The 24,021-nt window shown below is 39.8% G+C and overlaps 1 long non-coding RNA gene across 2 annotated transcripts in view; it reads right to left on the reverse strand.

Moving 5' to 3' along the window:
- Window positions 1–24,021, reverse strand: part of LOC129409232 (uncharacterized) — a 56,115-nt gene that overhangs the window by 9,252 nt on the left and 22,842 nt on the right. The window contains exon 4 of one of the 2 annotated variants that reach the window (XR_008632305.1): window positions 21,933–22,129. The exons of the other annotated variant lie outside the window; for it this stretch is intronic. This is a non-coding gene — a long non-coding RNA (uncharacterized LOC129409232). Of the gene's footprint in view, window positions 1–21,932; window positions 22,130–24,021 lie in introns of those variants that run through there. 2 annotated transcript variants of the gene reach the window in all.

Raw genomic sequence — 24,021 nt, forward strand, 5'->3', positions numbered from 1 at the left:
TTTAAGTGTTTTAAGTGGAATTCTCATTTTAATGACTGGGTAAACGTTTTTCAAGATTTTTTTTGTTTTATGGCTTCCCAGTGGATTAAAATAAAATCCAATCACTGAAGACAATTGTGGTGTAATTAAGTTAATTCTAATTTAACTTTTGGTCTGTATATGGTAATGCTGTTCTTTTATACTTGGTGCTAAACTCAATTAAATGAAAAAGAGCAAAGCAACTCTGAGCCATACTGGAACGTGGGGAACATAAAATGAAGTTGAGCGGAAAAATCTGCATTAATCAACTTTATAAAAAATCAAAACAAGACGGATTTAAGTGTCTATGAGACGAGACAATGACTCAAGTTTGCATAATAATAATTTAAGTCTAAACATAAATTGTGCCATCAATCTGCTTGTTATAACAGCAGTGTTGACTTGCCTTGCTTGTGTGAATGCTTCCAGTTAAGGGCCATGCATATATTATTTCAGAGTTGAGATAATTTGTCGACAATTAGCCAGAACAGTGTAAGGCGTAGGGCTGATTAGCATGTTGGTACGAGCCAGCCACAGCAATAGAGACACTGGGGCTTTGAAACTGACATGAATTCAACATTGCACACTCTCGCTAGTGTCATATTTCTCCTTTTTCCAGATTCTTTTTTTCTTTTCACTAACGGCACTTGTCTTTAAGGGTGCATTAATATTCATGGAGTTTGAAATTATGAATATGGATGTGCGAACAAACTGACTTGTTTCAGTGACGATAACAAGAAAAAACAGAGGGAACAAAGACGACAGTCCCATGAGGAAAAACGTGTGTGGATTTTTAGTGAAATTTACACCTTGTCTGTGCTTTTTCAACACCATGTGAATACTGTATGGATTTCCCCTCTTTTTAATTTCAAAACACATAAAACAGACCGTATTTTAATATTTTTGTAATAATCTTTGGACTACCAAAGAGTAATTTCAGTCTTTGCATGGGGTGGCTGTATGTCACATGGTTGCTTTTATTCACATCACAAGGGTTTGTTTAAGTACTTGTTTTGAATTTTGTTGAGTACAGTAGAATGGCTGACCAGTAAAAATGGAACTTGGCACAAAGGCCGATGGCATACAGTGTATTAAAGACAATTTTGGAGACCATCCAGAGAAAGTCAGACAGTCAGACAGATGATGAACTAGGACCAATCACATGGAAAATACTAGCCTCAATGTTCCTTTATACTATAGTGTAAACTCATAAGTAGAACTACAGTGCCAAGATCAGTATTTGAACTGGAGACTCTCTAGCTTAGGAGTAATAGTATGAACAACACTAAAATGGCCTTCACTTTATAGGCCAGCGCACCAATCTGCCATCCACCACCTACCCTGTGTCTCATCAAAAACACACACCGACACACCAAAGTATGATCAACTGCACAAGGGGAAACAAAAACATTAATTTTATCACAGAGGAGCTGCTCTACTGTACTTTAACTCAACTTTAATAAGTTGTGCTTAAAATACATAGAATCCAACTTAAATGAGGGAGAAAGTTGTGTTGCCATCAAATTGTGTTTTCCTCCACCATGACACGCTGCTGTTTGTTCCTTGGATAGAAACTCATGACCAATCAGAGTTCATTTAACAAAGATATCCAACATAGTACAATCTGGAACATGTGAGAGTACATATTATAAAGCTATAGCAAGGCAGAATGTATAATATTAAAATAAGTTTGATAAAGGACATTTGAACTAGTGATTAAAGCAAGCAAAAACAAAAGGACTTCAGTGGGGCAGGGCAGTGCAGTGTGGAGGGTTGTACTTTCTGTTTTTGACTGCGAGGAATAAGAAATTCATTGGATTCCTTGAAGAATCCAACTCATTTGAAGTTGGATATTGTATCGCATCACATTCATCTTGTTCCCTATCAGCATCTATACTATACTATCTAAACAAAATACCACAGTGCACCATATTTGATTGATTCCAAAAGCTGCCACAGAATATTAATTAAAGTTTCATGCATTCAAGGATCCAGTGATCACACATTTTTCTGGTGCAGTTTGAGCAAAGAAGATATAAGAGCAATGTGAAAGTAAACCTCCAGAGGAAAACAATCCCGTCTATCCCATGTTGCATCTCGTCACCTTTCCAGCTTCTCTTTGGATGGCACGCAGCGTTTGAAGCCTTATCGGGCGCTCTGCTGTTTCATGTCCACCAGATGAAGGCTTTTAATGTTGGAGCAAAAGGTAGTGTTGGAATAATTACCAGGGCACCAAGCTGAGAACGCAAATTACTGCACGCAGCAACAGATGTGTGGCACGCACGTTTACAGAGCTGCGCTAACGCGGCGCGCATGCAAACAAACAGGCCTTGTGCAAACACATAAATATGCAGAGATTGACTGCTCTACATTCGACTAAGTGCCTCACATACAAATATTTTACTCAGATATGGACTTCAGTACATGCACTTTTCCCTTGGGTCCAGGCAGTCTTGGAGTATGTACATACCATTCAGTGGCATTAATCAGTTATTGTTGTTAAACCACTTATAAGTACAAACACTTTTCCAAACACCCTCTCCAACCTCCTCTGCATAGAAAGCTCATCATATTATCAGACTAAGTTGGGTCACAACATCTTGAAAACAGAAGTACTATAAAAATGCACCCTATAGTTTTATTTATTATTGTTATTTGATTGAGCACTCGTCCTGAATGTCATCAGAAAGTCCACACCAAGGTCCAGCCATATTTCATCACATCACGTTGTCCTGACCACGGGTCTCCAGTCTTTTTGCTCTGGTGAACTACCTTTACTGCCAGAGCTACTAATTTTAGCACTCACAAAAAAATGTATAAAAGCCACAACCTTAGAAGGGTACAGTTAGATGCCAATAAAACAAATAATTATCCATTTATTAGTGCACGGAGTTAGGCATCAAAATGATACAAATACAATGGTTATGGGCATTTAATTACCAGAAAATGGGTGGAGAACTCCTGGTAGCTAGGTAAAAAGGACTAAAGGACTTTACCACAGAGCTGTCATATTCTCGACATAGTCATGTGAATGTGGCTCATGAATGTGCAGGAGAATTTGGTGAAGGTTTACTTCATGACACATATATCTGACTTATGTATATACAGGAGATGCATTTCAACACTTGAAGATTTGGTCATAACCAAAGAGAAAAGTCAGAATGTCTGAACAAAACAGGTATGAAATCACCCAACAGGGGAGTTCCTCCTCAGTCATCCCAGAGACTGTAAAAAGAAGTGGGCTAAGGGAGTGTGACATCACCCATAGTGTTTGGCTACAGTTAAATGAAGCTCACAAGGCTAGCAGTTTTAGGGGTGAATTTGGAGTCCCATATTAGAAATAGGAATTTATATATAGGGAAACAAAATAGGGAAACAAAAACACCAGGATCATGTAGGGCAGGTTAAAATGAACATTTTAAGACCATAATGACGAGCCTGACAGCAGCAGATACAGAGAGAAAGGGGTGACATTTTCTCATTACAAAGTGAATTAGAGCTGGAGTCGATGAAGCCGGAAACATGCCCATGCTTACTTCCTATATGGAAGCAGGTTAGCTATGTCCATACAGTCTATGCATCATTGTCACCCAGTGCCACAGTGGGTGTAGTTAAGGTGACGGCTTGACAGACTCCGCTTTAGGGTAACGCCTGTTTGCCTTGTGTTTTATGGCGACAGTTTTGTGAAGAAGACATTAAGCAGCTGTCAGCGTCATTAGCCGGCCTGCACTCTCAGTCTGTTATGAGATGCAGATGGAAGACTTGAAGAAAATCCAAATGTTCACGTTCTATCATTCAATCCTCTGTGCCTTTTATTGGCTTTTCTAATTACTCCCCATCATTTGGATCTTGTGGTTTCAAGTGAATCAGACAGTAGCTATGGAAAAAACTGCATAAATAAATCAAACAATAAAAGCAATCGAAGAATGCAAGCATCCCCCATGATAGCTCCCACATTTTTCCAAATTCAATATTGATTTGAACTATAGGGATGCTCTCGGGCAGGGGGTAAATTCCACAGTATCTCACAATCGAATGCAATCTGTATTCTATTCATACATCTATATTTATTCTTATGAGTAGATAAATAAAATAATGTCATTCAGAGGATTTTTTGTAATTAATGTTACACTTGGTTTAATGTAAAAAAAAAAAAAAAAAAAAAAAAGGTAATATACAAGTACAGTGCAGAAGAATGGTTTCACTGCAGACAGTGATTAAGGTATTAATATATCAGAAAACTATGGCTCATTCTTACTTTGTCAATCAAAATATCATTGTCAAAACAGAAGAGTACACAAATAGTATTGTTCTGACAATAAAATGAATGCATCATTTTCCTTGGGCTAATTTTTTGGATTTTTTCTCCCATCACACTTTGGTTGTGTGTCCTTGCATGTGCTCCCACTGAACCTTGCTGTCCAAACTCATGTTCTTGTACATCTGTCTCTGCGTGTGCTTGGCTGATGCCGTGCCCCACGTGAAGCCCCCACTGGGGACATCACGGTCAGACAGACTTATTCAACAACACAAATAAAAATCAATAAACAATCTGAAGTTTTCACACTAAACACTCTGCTTTTTTAAGGTGTTTTTTTTTTTTTTTTTTTCCAATGAATTTACAACATGGCCAGGAGCTCGATGTCTCAGACAGGCAGTGGCCCAGGAAGAGATTAGATAGAGTCTCTAAAAGAAGGAGAAAATTGAGAGAGAAATGAGAAGAGCTTCAGAGGCATCTGAGAAGAACGGTTTGTGTAAGTACAACCAGGATCTGAGCTGACTAAACAGGCTGTCACTCAGTACTAATACACTTGGAAAGTCTTTCTATATCCATTGTACAGTTCACTTCATTATAGAAATTAGAATCATACCATGATCAGAATATACTTGCATTTCCAAAAAAGATTAATAACTGTTTCTAAATATCTCTTGGGTATTGTACACAGCATACTTTTTATCCATCCTGGGGCATCTAGGATGTCTTCTATAATTCATATGATGTTGTGGGCACACAAAATAACTAAAGGCCAACGCACTATGAGATGCTTTGGCACAAGTGAAAACACACAGCAAGCATGGTGGTGATGGGCCACAAGCCATGATTGGAACTTGTTGAATCTGAACACAGCGGTGCAGCTTCACATCTGTGATTAGTATAGTAGACCAGCAGAGGAACCCTTGCAAAGTTTCAAGGGAGGGGCGAGAGCTGCAACAGAGGGTGAGAAAGCACCACCTCCTCTCCTGGTTCTCTCCGTGCACAGGAAAGTCCTGTCTCATGGACTTACCTGCAGTCAGTTGTGCTGTCTCTCATTTAGTAACTAATTTACAGGTGAATATCCTATTTAAAACGGAAGAGTTAAGAGTGTGATGTGTAGGAATCAGTGTGTGCTGACATGTGTTCAACATTGAAGGAGTCTTTATGCTTAACGCACTCCAGTGTTTGCTTGCCTTAAGCATCTGTGTGTGTGTGTGTGTGTGTGTGTGTGTGTGTGTGTGTGTGTGTGTGTGTGTGTGTGTGTGTGTGTGTGTGTGTGTGTGTGTGTGTGTGTGTGTGTGTACGGGCCACATTGCCATAAGTACTAATTAGAGGTCAGGTCAGTTTGGTTAGATGTTTTCTCACCCTGCCAGATAACGGTCTGTGTGTGTGCGTATATGTGCATATGCCCAGAGACATGAGGGCTCAAAGGGCTGGTGCAGGGGCCATGGGTGTATGGTCACTGGCTGCAGTGCGCAAACCCTACAGGTCGCAGGCCTCTGCTTCTATAAAGCGGCTGTCACATCATATAACATACCACTATCATGTTTTCTCTATCGTACTAACATACAACATCATATTTTTTCTATTTAATAATGCCCTGAAAATAAACAAAATAATAGCAGATGAAACATTTAATTCTGTCAACCGCGAACTTATTCAGTTGACAAATAAAATTTTTCGTTTGTTATGGGTCATACCTGGACAACTGAGGGATTACACAGATAAAACTAAAGAATGCAAGCCAAATAAATCATGAAATATATCTGTAAAGATCCCTGTAATCCCCTGCTGAAGATCAAGCATCTTTATTTAAAAAAAATAAATAAATAATTTAAAAATCGATTTTTAGAATAATAGAAAAAAATAATAACAGTGCCATAATTCTTATATAGCACTTTCCCAAACACTCAGTTTACAATCATTTACTCATTCTATACTTGATAATGAAATGCACTATTGTAGCCCCCCCATGGGCAGCTGTGGCTCTCTAGCCACCACCAATCATGCTAGGTGGGTGAAGTGTCTTGCCTAAAGACACAATGACTTGAGCCACTGCTGCCCCACTGTGGCCCAGAGACAACTGTGCACACCTTCATTTTCTATAAATAAGGCAATAATACAGTATCATACCACGTCTACTGAATGAAGGAACAGAAAAAGAGGAGGCAGAAAAGAAATGTCTAGGAAGAATAAAAGGGGTAAGGGATGGAGGGAGGAAGCAGTCCCAGAATAGACCAGACTGACAGGATTTAACCACAAAAGTGGTGCTGGATTACCAAGGCAATTTATCAGAATCTCTCTGCAATGTAGATTGACAAGCAAAATGCTGATGAGTAAGACTTTCAAAGCTTAAAACATCTTGGTATTTAACAGAATATTATTTTTAATAAAATAGCTGTTATGAACAAAACATGAAAGCATTTGTTGGCTGTGGATCAGAATTAGAGCTTGTGAGGCAGATTGGTTTGTGAGGAAACGTAATAACATAGACTGTTGGTCCAGAAAAGGGCAGAGCCATTGTCTCATTGGTAACTGGATAATTATGTACTCTGTCATTATGTGTTTAATGCAAATACAATGGATTCTTATGCTTACACACTAGTATGCAGATCAAAACAACATAATTGGTGTGTGTAACATATTTACTATATTTGTATGACCTTTGTGCTCAGCCTGTATAGGCCGATGTAATTTTGTTGTGTATTTGGCCTTGCACTCTGTGTCACATGCTTTTATAGTGAACCTGGTCTAGTCTGCATGATTGTGTATGACAGCAGTGAAGTGGGACGTTAAATTGCTGTATTATGTTGAAGTGCGATGTAACACACACCTACCCTCACCCAAGTACACACATATTGGTCACATAGACATTTGCAGTCATCCACAGTGAGGGGGTGGGGTTATAGGACCACACTGAAAATACATGACATCAATTTCAGTCCAAATGACTCTTGTCATCATCCATTTTTCATCTCACTATCATCTGTACCTCTATCATTGGGCGCTGTACCTGGTCCACACATTGGAATATATTAAACAAATACTTACACACAGAAACATACCCATGCCTGTTTTGACAAAGAAGAAAAAAAACTTCAGGCCTCCTTTCTGTGTTCACTCTAAGCTCTCAGCATGTCTTGTCCTACTGTGAATGTGCAGTTATGTGATTTTCCCACTGATGAGGGTCTGTGTGTCATTGTGTCTTATTTATTCCCCATTGAGTCGAGAGGATAAAAGTCAAAGGATGCCATCGGATTGGGCTGTCCTTAATCCCTTAACAACATGGCTGACCAGAAAATGGGGCCACTGTACAAATGGGCAGTTGTCAGCAGGAGATGGTAATTGCTGATGGTGTTTCTTCACAGTCAAACTAAAATTTAACACTAAACAAATATGTTTAACATATTTTTCTACTTCTTTTATCCTCTTAAACATCCCACACTTATTGTACTTTTATATTTAGGGAAACACACTTTTAGTGATAAAGATCTCTTTTAAAGAGACAGGATTAATATAGTAAGCGTATGAGGGCGTCTGTGATCAATATATGCACTAAACTGCGAGTATAAATTGAAAAAAATTAAAGCATTCAGCGTGTGCAAAAGTTTGCATGCCTCTGTTCCTGTGGGCTATTGAATTGTTAATTTGAACACTTTCAAATTCACATTTGTCCCTACTTCAGAATATTTTTGCATAGCATTTGGATTAAGAATCATCTGATAAAAAAGTTGACCAGCAGGTTAACCAGCAATATCGTTTCGCTTTGGACGAGTTGACGGATCTTGAAAATACATAAACAAAAGAAAGCGCCTATGGCATTGGGGTGGTGCAGAGACGGGAATGCACATCTCGCCTCATCTAGGATCCCTATACAGTGCATATTCATTCTCAGAAACAAAACTGAGCTGCCTCTTCTTTATTGTTTCTGTGAGAAACTGACATTTTGCTCCACTGGCGAGTTTAGCAGTTTAGCACATGAGCAAACACTTGATAAATGAGGACCTATGTGTGTATAGAGTGGTATGTAAACATCTGTCATAATTCTGTACTCCTTTGCTACAAAATAAATAGAAGTATACTTTTTATTGAAAATAATACATTATGGGACTTTAATACTGTGCATTCTTCACCTTGAGTGGCAGCATTATTGAAATTCTACGGCCAGTGTTCCAAGCCGCACCAGAGGCATTAGCATGATCCACCAGGAAGTGCCCTTTCTCTCCATTGAGGCTGTGTGCATGGGTCACATCACAGATAGAGTTGTGGCTCCATCCATCATGTAGGTTATAGTTAGCCGCCTATGCTAATGTCTGACCCAATGAAAAGTTTACTGAGAGACGGACAAGGACGTTGGGGTGGACTCTTGTCATCACGCGCCGTAAACACACACACACGACATAGGGGTGCAGTACTGTGGGGTTGTCATATTTCACAGTAGCCCGTAGCATGGGGTGAATTATGGCCGTGTCACACTATAGAGGGAGTCTGCGTGTGTGGGAGGCCTGTTTATGTGAATATGTCTTCCGCCGCCAGTGTCTCAGGTCCACTCTGGATATGTTTATTTATAAAACAACCCCCTACACTTCAAATCAGTAGTGTCCAGAGCACTGCATGTGTGTAAATGACAACATGATTTATAGAAATATTCCCCCCAAAATAAAGTCCGAGGGAATGGAACAGCCCCAGAAGTATTGCCCCACAATAATTGTATGTATACACAAAAAACGCAAAGACGCAACCACAGGTGAGCCCAGCAAATAGGGGACGGTAAGAGGACAGCAACGCTCTGGTAAAACAAAGCTCTCTAGATTTATGACCTGTAAACGTGGAGATGGACAGATGGATGGGCGCAAGAGTGGATCAATGCAACAGCGGAGAAGGAAAATGAAAAGGGACAGAAGGACTGAAGGACAAACTGATCATGGAAGCACGGACGGTGGGAGACACGGGAGAGGGCAGCGCTTCGATAAAAACAGTTTAGGGGATTTATGGTGTGTAAAGTGGGAGACAGACAGGGGGATAGGTGGAGAGGAAGGTTTAAGAAAATGAGGACAAATATGTTAAGGTGGAAATGGCTGGATGAAAAGTTAGTGGGAACAATATGAGGTCAAGAGCGTGCTGCACAGAGAATGGTAGAAGCAGAGAAGCAGTCTCCAACTCATTCTCAGACAGTCAGAACATGACAAATCCGAAAGTGGCCTCTTTGTGTGCTGCGATTCCTAGAGGAATTGTCAAAGCATGAAATGACTCTTACATTGGGAATTGTCTCATTCCGACTGTGTGTGCAGTTATTAATGGTGTTATCATTCTGTACTGGTAATTACGCTCTCTGAGGGAGCCGCCATAGACGAGAAGAGAGAAAGAGGAGAGGAGAAAGACACACTTTGATCTTTTGTGCACGGGTTGAGACGAACAGAGGGAAAAGTGATTGGTGAATACATGTTCTGTGTTAACATGGTAACAGTACATGAAATGGTGAAAGGGGAAGTCTGGTCATATTTTATTTAAGGGGAATTCCTGCAGTTACCAGACCAGGTTATAAAAGATATAGAAAGGTAAGAAGTTGGGATTTTTTGCTTCAGGCATTGTAATGGTTGTTAAAGTCATTGTTTAGTTAATGACTGACATTTAAAACAACTTAAGTGAATAGAGGATTTTGAATAAAACCCACAACAACCTTCATCTTTCACACTCCAAGTCCCAGCCCTCCTCATTTGCCTTGCTTTGCCTCTCAGTGCCACATTGCCATGTGTTGTGTGGTGTAAATGGCTTGCGTTAAATGTTGTTCTGTCCCTGGTGAGTGTTAACAGTATGGGGAGAGAGGCTGATAATCTTTAAACGGGGCATCTGCTGGCATCTGCTTTATTTTTATTGTTCCCTGGACTCCCAGCACAAAAAGATAGGCATGACGACAGGAAGATGCACCAGCATGGCAACGGCCCAGGGATGTGCTAAATGGAAGTCCCTGAATGGATCGACAAACATTTTTTAACAGAAAAGAATGCATATACTGCATCTCATCATGCTCATGAATCACTCATTATTTCTTTTGGTGGAGGCAGAATGAGTGAGAAGTTCAAAACAGCTTAGGGTCAAAAATGACCAAGACCCTAACAATGTCTATTTTTAGTGTTCTTTAACTTTTTATTTCTTGTTTCTACATGAGACAAATTTGTAAAATATGGTTTAATGTAAATGCTTTTTTGTTGTTGTTTTTTTTCACTGAATGGCTCATGGATATGATCACATATATGTCCAGAGTAGATAGTTGAGCAAAATAAAGCATAAAAGCAAGCTATGGATGAACAGGATTTGACAGAGAAGAAGGATGGTATAATTGGGTTGCAGCAGGGATGGTGGTCACATGGAGCGTTGTGGATGTGAATGAAGGGAGAGGCGGAGAGTAAAAGGGCGAAATATTGAAAAGACAAGGGGAAGCAGGGCTTTCCATAGGGGGCCCAAGGGCTGGCAAGCACCTGAGTCACAGCTCTAGTGTATGTATGTGTGTGTGTGTGTGTGTGTGTGGTGTGTGTGTGTGTGTGTGTGTGTGTGTGTGCGTCTGTCTTAGTCTGTGATTAATGAAGACATGTCAGTGTGGTAATCTTCTCTAATAAGCACCAGTGGAGCAGCACTCAGCTGTGTGTGTACATGTCTTTGTGTGTGAGGCTGTCAGGTGCGTTTGTCTGAGACAAGAGTGGTTCTGATTCTTGACAAGATCAAGAAATACTTTTGATGGCTTTAAAGATTTTAAAAGAAAGGGAGAGGGGTTAAAATTCACTAAAAATACATTTAAAATTACATAATTTTTTTAAAGTTTCCATTCTGAAATATCCTCCCAACAGAGAGTGTGGGAGCGACAAACCTAATGTCATTCTTTCTAAGTATGCCCAGATGTTGATACTGGAAGAGCTCTTTAATTACCATTTAAACAGCAGGGGCTGTGTGTGTGTTGAAGACTGTGCCGGAGACAGAGTTGCGGTGCTGTGTTAGTGTGGACGTGTTTGTGTGTAGTGTTGACAGCAGAACTACTGTTTAATTACCATTTAAACTGCGAGAGCTGAGTGGATCATTTAAAGATAGAAGAGCTTCAGCCAGCCGAACGAGCAAAACAACACCATTAGTGGAGCAAACACGCTTACAAACACGAACACACACACACACACGCACACTCATGCAGACACACACACAAACACACATGTTATGGCCTAATGAAAGACTCTGTCATGTGACTCTTAACACCTGTAAGGGGTTTACGCAATAAGGATATCAGTGACTCACACAGACATGACCTATCACACACAATACCTACAGTATATTATCATGTGTTATTCAGTAAGTGAGCGTGCAGCCATCTGTGAATGTAGAACATTCATTCACCCTGTTAATCAGTCAGGCTGCTGCAGAGGCAGGTGGCCAGTCAGTCACCCCAAAAACAACCTGTCCTTCCTCTATTGTTCATAGGAGCCTATCACATCAATTAGATTTGCTCAACTTACTTTTGAAGTGTAACAAAGGAACCAAGTTAACTAAACCAGTCCAACATTACACTAATCCAGAAGCACAAAAATGGTATGTGAACAATATCAGTCCAAAATATTTTCCTTGTAATTCCCTTTCTTTTAAACAGAATAAAATGGAAAACTAGCAGCATCACCAGAATTAAAATTACTTAAACGTGAAGACCTAATGAACCTACTCCAACAACAAGCAAGGCACTTTGATCTCAATGACACAAAACTCCAAAAGTTGAAATATCTGCATCAGAGGTGATAGTGATGTTACAAGTGGCAGACAGGCTGCATGGTGCTGAGTATATTATCATAATGACATTAATGATGGATATGTGTGTGTGTGTGCGTGCATGTGTGTATTGGACTACAGTGGGAGATGTCTCACTCACACTGGCTTTCTCAGCTCAAGACCATCTGTTCTGCCAGCACCAGGGCAAAATTAAACTTAAAGAATGAATAAAAGCACATGTATTGACTCATACCCCAGTAATGATATAATATCACTTGTGCATTGTAAAACTTAAATAAAACAAAACTTTGAACTAGCAAATCAACAGTATAAGTTGGATCATTGCATTCTCAGTAGCAAGAGTTCAGCCAAAGGGAAAACAGCATGGTGTCTAGATAGTGGACCTAAAGACTACTGTGAGGGCAGCCGTTTAGCTTTATCATGTGTGTTACTGAGAGTGAAAGCTTACTTAGAAAACACTACTTCTGTTCGATTTGTGTTTGAATATTTGGCCAAAATCCTTTGCATTACGGTGAATACCACCATGCATTGGGCATTCTCAAGGTAAACTCATCTAATTTCTGAAGCTAATAAGGGTTGAGCCTGATTAGTACTGGATGGGAGTCCCGTAGTAGACAACAGTGGCTCAGTGGCATACTGCCATTGTGTCCTTGGGCAAGCCACTTCACCCTCCACTTCCAGTGTTCATATACACTGATGTAAGAATGAGAGTGTGTATATCTTGTATCTTCATTATGCACTGACCCAACCAAATAAATAATTACAACACATTTACTTCATATCTAAAGGGATATCCACTCAAGACCATGCCATTTCTCCATTGCCACCCCACCCTCCTTGGGTGCCACCCCACCCTCCTTGGGTGCCACCCCACCCCCTTGGGTGGAATGGCAATAGAACAGGTTCTATGTGTCCCAGGTCTGTGTTGAGTATGAGAATAAAACTTAGCTATTCATTGCTTTTCCGTGACATATAAACTGCAAAAACGGTTATTAGCCTACACATCCACTGATGTCCCCAATGCCACTTTGGGGCTTCCATTTCCAATATACCCTTTTTTTGATGTTTGGTATTGGCTGATCTGGGTCCCAATACCAAATTTCTTGTAAAACGATTCAGCTTTCAACAATTTAGCCCTGTATAGAGTAATATGCCTCCCAGGTGCCCATAAAAAAATAATTATACTGTTTAATTTAGCTTAATTAAAGTTATTAAGATTATTATCAAGTATAAGGGGAGTAACATAGGGGAATAAGAAGCAATGTCTAGACTGAATATGACCAACACACACAAAAAGACACACAGGGAGACACCCAGGCACTGGCTGCACCCGTGTGGCATTGCCGGATGGTGTAGTGGCAGAGTGTCTGTCAATATGTGACAGGTTGACAGCTTGAGCTCCCAGCACTTTGTCCACTAGCATCACGTCAAGAAACACAAATACATACTTGGACTCACAGAAAAAAACCTGCAAAATGAGCTGAGGTGTCCAGTTTGGGTTTGACTTTATAGCGTTTATGCACAGAAAATGACAATATACATTTCTTAAACAAGAGTTATGTTTTAAGTTTCACCTTTTTTATTTTTTTTATTTATAAGTAAAAGATGTTATGCGCAGAGACAGGTGCTATAAAACTGTTGGAAAGCCTTTTTAGCATACGCACTTCCTCCACTCCTCTTGTCACTCTCCACTCGGCACTTATCTATCAAAGCAGAAATGCTGTAAAAACAACAATAATTCAAATTAATTAATGTATCAACTCCAATAGGGTATCAAAAAGCGGCAGGCCCCCTTTTCTCTTAATCAGTTCAAAGTCACTCCAAAGTTATCAGCTCTTTTGTGACTTTAAGACTCATGGCAATGCACATTATACAGCCGCCATACAAGTGCCAATAGTTTTATCTCATCATAAAAAAACTGAATTTAACGATACTCGGAGGCGCCTGGAGTCATTTGGTTCCTGTAGCTTATAGTTGAGTCTTTACATAACCAACCCAGGTCAGAGTCGACAGAATAGATGCATTGTAAACTCAGCTTCCTCATTTAATTGTGGATTGTGGAATAGAATGGGCCCAAATTAATTTTTTGAGAATCTTAGTCAAACATGCTGTGCTTCTTTGAAAAAATACAATCAAACCACAGAAGAACTGACACAGAAATTAACAGGATTGCTGGTCGCTTACAATATGGCATCATTTTCTCTTTCCACTGTCTCCTATTCTGTTTTTCAATAGTGTTCAAGGGGAATTCAAGCCTGCTTGTATTAACACTAAAGTGAATACAAAGCAGGAAAGGCATTAGAGAAAATGAGTTAGACAATATTCTGAAGCTATAGTGAAATTCAGGAGCCATACTGGGCCAAATACATGGGTTGTTCTTGGATCCTTAACACAAAAACGACACAAATGTGAACAGAATACAAAAAAGTAAAAGTAAATCAAAAAGAAAAAAAAAATCCAGACTCAACAGGGTCAAATGAAACAAAAGGAAACAAGTCTGACAGGGACAAAGGAGAGATTAGGATGAGACAGGAATTGAAACTGAATAGGACACAAAGTTACTGGAAGACAAAGAGGAAAAGATTGTGGATGAAACAAAAAATAGAAGACAGTGGACAGCTCCTCCTCCAGTAAGTGAAAGACTTCAAAACTGCAGTGGATGAGAGCGCTGCTTTTTATGGGGCTATTCTCTCTGCATTAGCATTAGCTATAGCTCTCAGACTGACAAGCCGACGCTCTGTTCTCAAGGTCAGGGAGGGTACACACAACCACAGGCCACGGCACACACGCATCATACACTGGTACTGAGGCTGCTATGTGCTCCCTGATAATGTACAAACAGACAGACCTACAGAGGGTTTGTCTGAAAACTCAAGCTCTTAACTGACTGTGAACAGAGGACAATAGGGAGAGATGAATCATAATATTTAAAATAATTAAGGCTACTTGATCCTTATTTTTGCAGAGGTTCTACTGTTCTACTTCTTGATTCAGATACATTTTACACAAATCTATTTAGTAAAAAACAAACTTTATAATAAAAAGTCATGGAATCCACAAATTCATCCATTCTATTTGAAACATCCAGATAAAAAGAATGAAAAACAAGACACATGGCCAACATGGCTGTTATGTCAGGAGTAACTTGGGCAGTGATTATTAAACTCCAGTACCAAATTTTGTTAATCCATAATGCTGGGTAACTGGGTCAGGGTCCTTCAATTGTAAACAGCACTTCAGTTCTAAGTAACATTAATACATATTGCATAAGAACAATATGTATAAGGTTTATGTAACTGAATGCCATTCATCAAGTTAATTGTAGATCTAGAACTTAAAAACTGCTCAATCAACAGTGGAGTTGTTGGGCACCAAGGGTCCCCATGCATTCAGACCAGCACACAAAGGAAAATATCAAGAGAGGAAGCAAGAGTGTCTATGCAATCTGTGATGTGATTTTTTTGATAACCATAATCATAATCTGCCTAGAGCGATCCAATTCCTGAGACAGTTTATGGGGTAGAGAGGGCCATCAGAATTAGAATGAGATGAGCACAAATGGCTATTTATCTCTCGTGTGTTTATGTGTGTGTGTCATAAATGGCTATTTATGTGGATTAGACGATTGAGGAGGCCATATGAATCACACAAAACAGACTTCACAGCTGGACATGCACCCACAACTAAACTTATAGGTTCAGGTGTCTGTGTAAATTGTAAAAATACTGTTAAATTTAAAAAAAAATAGAACAATCCATAATTCCATCAGAACATAGCCTGTATCTTGTTGTTTCCATAACTAAAATGTCTGGTTCACAGGTATTTCAGTTTTTTTTTTTTTTTTTTTTTCTGTCATTGAGTCTTTGATCAAGGCACTTGCCTGGCAGTCAGAGACACTGCATTATTGCAGAATGGCAGTCATATCTCTATCAGTCCGTCCCAGGGCAGCTTACTGAGTGATCAAGGAGTATACTATACTATCCATATGTTTTCATAATTAAAACAAAAAAATTGAAGAAATCTGCTAAAAAAAAAAAGAAGTTACTTAAAATTACTTATTTAAATACTGTACATAGAAAAATACAGAATAGGAATGACTGTTTTTCTTCCCCAACTGTCCGCAAGTGTACTTGTTCATCTGCTGTGAGCGTGCCTTTCTAAATGTGTGCCGTGAGTGACTGAGTGTTGAGAGAGTGGTAATTACCATTCAGCAGTAGCTAAAGTGACATGTTTGAGGAAGAGATAAGGGGACATAAATTGGCCTGGTATAAAACGGTGATATTTCCTCCACTGCTTTAGAAAAACCCATTTACTCTGCCTCTTTAGCATGTCAAGACCCCTGTCACTACCCTCTCATCCTCTCGGCCAGAAGGACTCGGGCGCGCACACACGGCCACACATGGCTCCTTGTGAAAAAGTGCTCATCTGCATTCTGCTATTAACATGGTGAGACACACACAGAGACAGAACGGGGGAGAGTGTGTGTAAATCAGTGTAATGGGGCCAGGACCCCAGTAGCTCAAAAAGGAGAGCAGACATGTGGAGGACAAGGCATGATTTTCTTTTGCTTTCATGAAGAGAAGCAACGTTACACCACATCTGTCACTGGCAGACGCATCACAATAGAGTACACAGTCCAACACATAAAACATGAATGAGCAACTGGAAAAAAGGATGGAGCTGTGGGGGGAAATTTACATACATAGAAAACATGGATATTGGTGCCATGTAGCAGAGCCCTGGGTATTGCTCAGTGTTTTTGATACCAGTACCAAATGACACCTGATTTTCAACAGCAGTATCTTTGCCATTTTAATTAATCTCCAATAAACATAAATGTTACAAAAACAACAACAAGATAACTATTTGTAAGCTCAGTAAGACAGTAAGTATTATTATTTGTGTTGGTTTGATCTTCGTAAGGCAGAGCTGGTTCTAGGTAATGTGGTGCCCAAGGCTTTTTTGGAGTACAATTTGGTTCACTTAAAGCAGATGGGGCTCTAGGCAATCACCTATAGGTTTCCTGCTCAAAGCTGGCCCTATGGTGAGGACTCTAATTTTTTTCACTGGGTCAAAACACAGTGTGTATTTTGCTAGTAGTTGCTTAAGAAGCCATTGATAGCAACAAACTCATGTTAAGAGAGACAGAGATGGAAGGGCATCTGGCATAAGAAAAGTCCTATTCAAATTTCAGATCCCTCCGTGAAGTTTCCCTGAAAGCTGGCGGGGACCCTGTGCAGAAGAAAATGCTTGAAAATAAATGTAAAGCACATCATTCTGAAAAAAAACTAAACAAAACAAGAAAATCAGAAGACATTATTTTATTCTTGTCTTGAAGCGAAGTAAATGTTTTCTCCTTGAACCAAGTTGTAAAAGACAAAAGCTTTCAATAGCGCCACACAGAGAAGATTGTGATGGTTGGTACGTGCCGTGGGCCTGGGGTCGGGGGTTAAAGCGCTCGGTGAGTTGGTGAACACACACATACGAGCAGGGTGAGAGAGAGGAGGTGAGGTCACAGCCTCCTTTAGCCTCACAGCTGTGGCAGAGATAAGCCTTTCCCCAGGTAAATATAACCACACCCTGTGAGTTTGTCTTAATGTGTGATACCTGGTCTCCCCCTTACGCCTCTCTTCCACTGCTGACACAACCCCATGCCACAATTTCTGCTCAGCGCTTCTTCCTGCCCTCTCATCTGCCTCCACTGATCCTGTCCTCTATGGAGTGTTATTACTGTATGTGTGTATGAGAATATCTGTGCAAAGTATGCTTTCCAGGAATTTGTTATTATAATACTACATGGTTGTTGTTGTACAATATAGATCATTTTCTAACACCAACCTCTCACTCAACAGGCCATAAGTGCTCAACTAGTATTTTAGTTTACAGTAGGGGTGTGCAAAATATTGAAATATCAATCTATCATGATACTAAACCTTTTTTTTTGTGACCACATTATAATTTTGTTGCTTATTTTGATTAGGGAAACTTATTTACGCAATACACATGACATTTTAATTGTTTAGATGCTTTGATGTTTATACACATTTTAATTTTGCACAAGTCTTGGTTTAACAAAGAAATATTGTTGCTAAACTGTTTTTGATTCTTAAAAAACAGCAATACATCAGCGAGTATAATGTGCAATATATCATCACATGTGTCACCATATCATGATAATATTGTATCTTGATTCATGAATCATGAGCTGTGATGCAGCCCTAGTCGAATGTTTAACAGATGTAAATTGCTCAATTTAACCATTCAGTGACTGCAACTTACAGTTTTTCTCCATTGGTTTGGCTCATTTCTTGAAACAGAAATGACATTCTCAAAACAACATGGACAAATCTCCAAACCACCTTGCAGTCATTCACAACAGAATGACATTTCTCATTGATTTCATCAAATTGCAAATGTCTTAGTGCATGTCTCAACTGTCTAAGTGCATCTTTGCACATGGTTCTGTACATGTTGCCTACAGTTAGCACAATGAGCCCACATTTAGCACATTTTCCAAATAAATAGATCTTGCTGATGTAAACTGATTAGTTGATTCTCAGTCTAATGGTTGTTCTCTCCAAAACATGTCAGCATGATTTCATTGTCTGGATCATCATATGCACAATAGTCTGTTCAATTGTCAAAATTAGTCAAGAACATGATACCATGAACACCGTATATAATTTATTTATTTTTTTTGGAACATTTGAAAAATTCATGACAGTAATTGACAGTCAGGTGAAATTAGAACTTCCTATCACACTATGTGACCATGTGGGACAGTGTAAATTTCCAATGTGGCTCATCAGGGCCTGGTTCACTTCCCATCTAAAGATACTCATGGAGCTACTACCACCGTACTCTCCTTTTCTCAATCCAGTTGAGTTTTTTTCTACATGGAGGTGGAGAGTTTATGAACATCAGGCTCCAGACCAGAGGTCCCTGCTCCATGGAATGGATGCTCCGTGCGAGGACATCACAGGGGGAGGGGATAAGACATTTGCGCAGTTTCTTCCCTCAAAGGGAGGATCACGACTGCAACCAATGAAAGTGTTACTGTAGAAACTTTATTTGCTTTATTTACAGCACTGTAGGCTAGATATAATTTCTCTTTTTTGTTGTTGTTTATACTTAGTACATGTACAGAATACTGTATACATTTTCTTTTTATGTACTCTGATGTATGGAAGTGACTTTATGTGTGTGAATAAAATGGTTGGCAGTGTGAGTGCAGTGTGTGTGATGTCAAACTTTGGAGGCTGCTCTTACTGTGAAATCCCTTTTTTTCAGTTTTTATCCATAATTTTATTGTGTTAGTTAGACCTCTGCCATAGTGACAAAACATCTAAGCATTTTGACCTGCAGTGCTGACACAAGGCCAAAGGGACAATGCATTTTGGGGACAATGACTATTTCTATGAGAGAGAAATGTAGTTTTGACACATGGGTAAACTGTTTTGGGACAGATCTGAGGTTTTGCAGGTGATCCATGGTGTTGTGCTGAACCATCCAGGTTATTTTGACAAAAGAACTAAGAGAATGCAAAAAGAGCCGAAGCAGTTGAGAAGGATCTTTGCAATTTTGGTGGTACTGACTCTTTATATGGGAAAAGAATCTGTTTTGAAGCATGTGTGAGCAGTTTTGGCAGAGATATGAGCTTTTGCTGGTGAGCTGTAATGTTGTGTAGAACTATCAGACTGTTTGGCCAAATGATCTTCCAGTTTTAAGAATGTAATTTCTGTTTCAAGAAATGAACCAAACCAAAGGAGAAAAACTGTAATGTAGTCTCATCTCAACTATACAAATAAATACTACTACAGCTACAATAATGTGACTTAGACTTGTTTTTATTTTATATTACAATAATAATAAATATTTAGTGATAGATTAAATATATTGCTGTTGATTCCTAACTCCAAACTAGGAAAGAAGGACCACACTAAGAAGAAATGAGCCAGTGTTAAGCAGATAATCAGTATTCTGCAATAAGCTACAACTTGAAAGTAACCTTCCCGAACATGATTGAGTCAAATGAACAATAAGAGCGCCTGACAATGACAATGATATTAGTCTCTTGTTGTTAGTAAACAGGCAGGTCTGTCGGATTAAGACACCATCCAATATACTCCTGTGCAGTGACAACAGAAAAACCATGTTCCAATTGAAACTGAAGAGGTTTTCTCCATAAGCGCAGCCTGTATAATTATTTCAAACGCGAGGAAAACCAAATCACTTTACAACGCGGATTTACATATGATTAGCGTCATACAAAGACAGGATTACTACAAGTAGTGAAGAAGCAGCCTCTCTCTCTGCCTGTTTCCTCATTCTCGCCTTCATTTCTACAGCTTTGACATAAGTTAACCCTTCCCTGTGCACCTATGTTCTGATAAAGTGACAGATGAATAAAGTTCTAGGAAAAAAGTGAATTTATCGACTTTAAAATAAATATTAAATGAGCACTTGCTTATTAATGACAGTGCTTTGCTAGAATTAATGAAAGCATGTTTAGTGCAATAAAATACTGAGCTAGAAAAAAATTGAAACTTCATGAAAATGACCCAACCCAACAAATGTAAATACTGTGACAGGAGCCTAGACTTTTTTGTAACCATCTCATACACTACAGTGACAGACAGGCAAACCCTCATTGAGAGACTCTTGATAGACAGAGAGTAAAGCGGGGAGTTAATGAGTAGATTGTGGGCCAATAACACAAGCAGTCACCCACAACAACGCACTGGCCGCACTCCTTACCTGTCTGCTGTGCTGCACTGCATTCTGGGAGAGGAAGGGCAGAGCGGAGCGGCGATGGGATTTGAAAGGCGTTCTGCTTGGCCGATTCACTGATTTGCATTTAACAGTGGAGCCACACAAACACTTTGGGAAACACAGCAGCACATGCACATGGCCAAAATGTGTTAAACATTCGTAGGTGTATAAAAGTACAGTTGTGCATGGTGCTTGGATAATTGAAGTAATTATGAAGTCTTCAGTCGCAGGCTTAAAAATAAGGGGTGATTGGGGAGAGCAAAAGAAAAATGCAATGGATTAGAGACTGGTTCGAATACACTCCGCCCTCTCCAAAGCAGGGCGTGTTATTTTTCGCTTTATGATTCTGATAATGATGATATTAGAGAGCAAAGGAGGAGGTGGAGGCTGAAGCGAAAGGTTGATGGGCACCACATGTGATTGGGTGCCGCAGCTTTCTTCTTTTACAGCTACACATCTTGTGAATAGAGCGAAAGAGATAGAAGACTGAAGGGGGGCTCCTCAATGACTAATTTTCCTTTCTTTTACGGCAGCATAAATTTAAAAGGAGGGGGGGTGAGGGGTAGAGCAGAAATCCTTTTAGCAGGCTGATTTATGTATGTCTGATGGGCGAATCATAGATCATCGGCAGAAGATGGCAGACACACTGATGATGATGGGGCCCTTCGACGGGGCCCGCTAATGCCCTGGTGAACAAAATGTAACCAATCTATGGGGGCCCTCAAGCATGCAGTGGTCGTCTAATAGAAAGTATGGCCAACTAGTTTGCCTGTCACCAGTGAGACTGAGGGGGGTAATTAGGGTCAAAAAACAAAGTAAAACTCATGTTTTTAATCATTCAGAGGTCATTACAAAAAAAACAAAAAACAATTATGTCTAAAAAAGCACACTTACTGCTACCCAAAATCCAAGCCAGTATAATCACTGAGAGGAGGCGTAGTTGAAGGGGATTCTAAATGTCAAGTAGGAAAATAAGCCACTTTTCAAGGTGTAAACAGCTAAACAATAGACACCAACAAGTAAACGATGCATGAGTGTCCACCTTAAATCACCCAATCTGCCTCACACACAGAGAGGCATGGACTGCAGGCCCAATGCACAATGCAGCACATGCAGCCCCACCAATCATCTTTATATCAAAACATCATTATGCCGCCTGACAGCAGCTAAGATTCCAGCGAGGCCTCATTGTCATAAATCGTCAGCTGTTGCAGTACTGCGAAGAGAGCCTTTTCATTTAGAGATGTCAAAGCTCTCCAGAGTCTCGTAAAGATTGTAGGAGACTCCCGAGATGTGAGACTGGGGTAAAGATGGCTCTGTCTGGAAGAAAGGAGGGAGAATTTGAGATGGCAAGAAGAGTTACATGTTAAATTATTTGATAGTGATGAGCAACAAAGAAATGTTTATGTTATAGGAAGAGGTTTATAAAGATTGGTCAGACGTAAACATATCTTAAAATAAATGAGGAACACTGGGACTATTGTAAACAGAAATAGTAATACAGAATTTTTGTGTGGCCAATTTAAATAACTAACTGCAGTGACATAATATTGTCATCAATTAAAATATAATTTAAATACTGTTTAATACACACTTTTCATTATAACTGGAAATCATCTTGTGACCATCTGAATGTCCAAATGTGCTGGAAATTGTTTGGTTTCTTTCCAAAAAAAAAAAAAAAAAAAAAAAGATTCAACTATTCCAACTGTCCATTGTGTAAACACATCCAATTTCCAGAAGACATTTATTGGCAAAAGGTGACTGCGTTCACTTCATCATTAACCCTTACACAGCGTAGCAGCGTTGGGTTTCCCAGTTGTGTCAGATATTGCCATTTTCTTGTAAAATCTGGCATTCACTTTTGTCTCTCTTTTCATTCATTCCAACATTATTCCCATGGTTGCTCGAGCCTCCATAATGCTGTCACCAGTCTTTGTCTTTCTTGATAAACACCAGAGGACATCACTGCCGAAACATATTTAGAATTTGGACATCTGCTGAAACAGCTGTTGTCATTTTACTTAAGAGGACGGTATCACATTGTTGTACAATGTACTGCATAGGATCATATAAGTATTAACAACATATATTCAAAGTTCAAAAAAGAGCTTTGTTTTAATTAATTAGGTTAAAAATGTCTTTCCTTCCATTTCAGATATAAAAGCAGCAACAATAGGCAAAGAGAGAAGGATGTATGTGTGCGACATACGTGTGTGGTTTACTGTGACTAATGTACTGAAGAGCTCTTTGCTGGTGCTGACAAAAAGACAAGTTTGCGTTGCTGGTGCTGTTGTGTATGTCCCTCCAGGGCTTCTGTCCATCCACTGGCACGGGAGATGAACTGAGACAAGATGTCAGAGCAGGAAATGTCAGAGCACTGCCAAAATGCTGCGGTCCCATCCCTGACAGGCACAAGTTCTATACACCCGCTACACAAACTGGAAACATATCATATTTACACACAATGCTAAGTGTAATATAGTAAATTAGCTTCAACTTCACTATGTTGGATTGTAAATTGAAATGAAAGAAAAAGTGAAACAGCTTTAGAGGCATAAACGCAGAAGCTCCACAACTGAATGAGTAGAGCAGCAGTGAATATCCGCTGGCCAGTTGTTGTGTTTGTTTTCTTTAGTGGTGTGTGCACATTACAGATGTCTTGGGTAATACTTCCATCTGTAACCCCTCTTCTCTCTCCCACAATGCTATCCCGAGGACTCTGTTTTCCCTAAGTGTGTCAATTTGGGTCTCCTTGCTCAAGTTCAAACATTTAGCCCCTGAAACAGCCATTTGTCTACAACTCTACAGACTCACGGAATAAAACTGATGGAAATACCTCCAGAAAAGGAACTGAGATGAAGGGGAGAAAACAGCTTGTATGTTTGATGGCACTTTTTGCTGCCTGTTTAGAACACACACACTGCTGTGGTACGTCACCCCTCTCCTGTCTGCTTACTGGCTGTGCACTTGCAGTCCCCCCAGGGTGCATGGGGTCACTGTGAGATTGTGTGCGGGTTGGTGGGTGAGGCGAGTTCACCCGATGCCAACCCCCCCACCCCTTCTCCGCGCACACACACGCATACGCACGCACACACACCCATACACACACACACACACCAAAACACTGTACTACAGCTACAGATGATGTGCCGTCCAGCTGCATCTCTGTCACGATGACGATGAGTGCTCCTGCCAAACGCCCGGCAACC

The sequence above is a fragment of the Boleophthalmus pectinirostris genome, unplaced genomic scaffold, assembly GCF_026225935.1.
Source record: "Boleophthalmus pectinirostris isolate CB_2022bp ecotype Guang Dong unplaced genomic scaffold, ASM2622593v1 HiC_scaffold_19, whole genome shotgun sequence".
Classification (NCBI taxonomy): Eukaryota; Metazoa; Chordata; class Actinopteri; order Gobiiformes; family Gobiidae; genus Boleophthalmus; species Boleophthalmus pectinirostris.